This window comes from Vollenhovia emeryi, unplaced genomic scaffold (genome assembly GCF_000949405.1).
Source record: "Vollenhovia emeryi isolate VEMERY1.0 unplaced genomic scaffold, V.emery_V1.0 DF939204.1, whole genome shotgun sequence".
NCBI lineage: Eukaryota > Metazoa > Arthropoda > Insecta > Hymenoptera > Formicidae > Vollenhovia > Vollenhovia emeryi.
In genome coordinates this window covers 813,717-816,578 of record NW_011967162.1, presented here as the reverse complement: position 1 = coordinate 816,578, position 2,862 = coordinate 813,717, and positions in this window count along the sequence as shown.

Below are 2,862 nucleotides of genomic sequence, written 5' to 3'. Positions count from 1 at the left end.
CATTTTATTTGTTTCAATTAATTGGTAAACGCGACTCTTACAATTAAAATACAATTTTGAGGTTATGCACGCTAATATAAGTATGGCGCCGCTACAATTGTAGCAAAAAGCTGTAGCGCTACGGTAGTAGTCTTGCCGGAACGCATTCAATGAAACCATTAGGCGACTGCAGCACGTAAGCATGTAGGCCCGCTCGTTTTCCTTCCGCGACAGCAACAAAAGTCCGATGTATGATGGCGTTACAGACTTTGCTTGCACTCTCGACGGAGCGCAAGGAACGAGAAAGAGAGGGAGAGAGAAACGAAAGAATACCCGTGCGACGGGCGGAGGATGAAGAGTTCACTGTTGCACGTACATACGTATATAAATTAACGAGACGAGAAGCGGCAATAAGTAGCGGTCTTGGTAGCGGATAGGAAATTCCAGTAGCGCAGGACTTGGAGGCAGGAGCGGATCAAACGGCGCCGACCGGCTCGAAACGGCGGTGCAGTCGGACCTCCCCGCCTCCAGAATAGGCCGTAGGGAGAAGGTAATAGATTGCCCCTTTCTGACTTTTATTGTACCAGAAAAAGCTTGTCAGACGCAACAACATCGGGAGTTCTCCCCGTGCTCTCTATTACGTAGCACGGGAATCGGGCCGCGCCGACGAGCGAGCACGGCTCGGGTAGGTGGGGCCTACGTCAGGAAGGGCGGAAATATGTGCGGCAGGATTTACGAACATTTTTCGCGCACGCGAGATGTACCGATAAGCAGCGCGGGGTGCCTCGTTCTCTAGGAAAAGAGGGACCGAAAAACAATAATACAATAATTCCTCGTTTGTGTGCAAAACGGGGCGGGGGCGCGTGGGGGTGAGGGGGGGGGGTAGTAAACGAGAATCGGCCTGGTCGTCGCGAGGATTTAGCATGACCGAAATTACGAGTCGTTTCGAACGTCGTTTCGACGGGGGGGGGGAGGGGCGACTGCGAGACCAGCGAGACCCGTGTGTCTCCAATGGCGAAGAGACGGCGAGGAGAAAAGGTAACGGGGTAACTTGTGAATCCTCCGGTACTCGTAACGTTCTCGCGAAGACAGCCGGGAGTTGCGGAGGTGGCCCTGACGTCTTTACGACGAGAATTCGTCTCTATAAAACTGTCCCGGTCTTCCTATACCGCGCTTCCCCGCCACCCGCCTCTCGTCCTCGCTCCGTGGACTGCAGGCTCCGCCGTTGTAACGTTGATACAATGCGCTCGACGGAAACTAAGAATAGCTAGGTGTAGCCGTCGAGAAACGCGCGATAGAATAGCGCGTGTGCGAGACGCTCGTAACTAGCTGTAATACAAAGGACAGGGAAATATTTGCGTGACGTGAAAGTTTGAACGTTTTTATCGAGATGAATGAATTATTGTTGAGGCATTAACTTTCGCTTGTCTTAAAATTACTAGCCAGAATTTTATGACTGATTATTAAAAAATGGATAATTCATTTGAAATACGAGATATTAGCATTTTAAATCTTGAAATATGATTTATTCAAGAACATAAAGTATTTTGTGTTAAACGACGGAATTCATTGACGTCCGACGGATTAAAATTTACGGATTTACATCCAGATTTATGTCTGACGACATGCAGCTGTCTTCCCTTCATTAAAGCTTCTCCATAAAAGAACTTAGCGCATCGTCTCCTCCCCCTTAATTTAAATCGTTTCATTAGGACTCGCGAGAAGAGAGAGAGGGGGAGAGAGGAAGGGATTGAAAGGAAAGGGGGAAATTCGTCGCGACGAGGAGACCTCAACAAGCATGCGTGACAAAAATTGCATGGAAGGCATCACTGTTAAATGTTAACAACTAGAGAATTCCAAAGGAGATGCGGCCCTTTGATGCCCTTGCAGAGAGTTCGTGGGGCACCGAGAGGTCCAGTGGGGCGCGGGAATGCCTCAAGGGGGGACCAGACACACGGTTTAAGACACCATGCCTGCTTGCTAAGTAGCGGTTTCTACCGGCGCATCTACGCGCCTTCGGCTTTCGAGCGCGTTTCGTCTTTTCGCATCGCAGACAACGACGACGACGACCACGACGACGATGAGCAGCAGCAGGAGGAGGAGGCGAAGGACTGATGTCGGTTCGCTTTGCCGTGGCCCACGGCTGTTCGTCTACGTCTCGGCAGGATTGATGGCCCCCGCGCTACGTGCTCGACGTATCTACTTCTCTCCTTCGGTCCCCGCGCCACCAACGGCCACCGAGCCGCGATCGGAGTCATTTGAACATCTTACATTTATGGAATATCTCGAAATCTCCGTTTTTTCCTTCCGCTCTCCTCCCTCCACTGACGTCGATGGCCGGCAATCTCGAGCGATTGTTCCCGTTCGCCATCTTCGATCCGATCCGTTCGGTCTTTTATCTCCCGGGACGTCGGACTTTTGCGGTCGGGACGTAGTTGTAGCCGTCCAGCACCTCTTTGGGACGCTAATAATTTGCTCTCGTGCGGCTCGCGTTATTGCAATTTTAATAAATCTTTCTACAGATATAAAAACCCGAGACCAGGAGACTCAACTTATGCTTTCGGGAATAGGATCAAACCTAGCTTATATGATAGTTCAAAGTATGTACACCAGCGGCGTTGGTGATCGACAAACTGTTGATAATCGGACGTCGGAAGGGGATAAATCATGAACCTAAGAAACTGCGAATGGAGCGTTGAGCCAGGGGATTATTGAATTTGCGGTAAGGGGGTGTGTAGTGCTCTCTTTCTACAAGAGGTTATTTCCGTCGTATATTCGCGACGTAAACTTCGGTCACTTACATTACGGGTCGAGCCGATGATTGCTGAAGCTAACTTCTTGTAGAAAAAGACGCTGAGAAGAGAGAGAGAGAGAGAGAGAGAG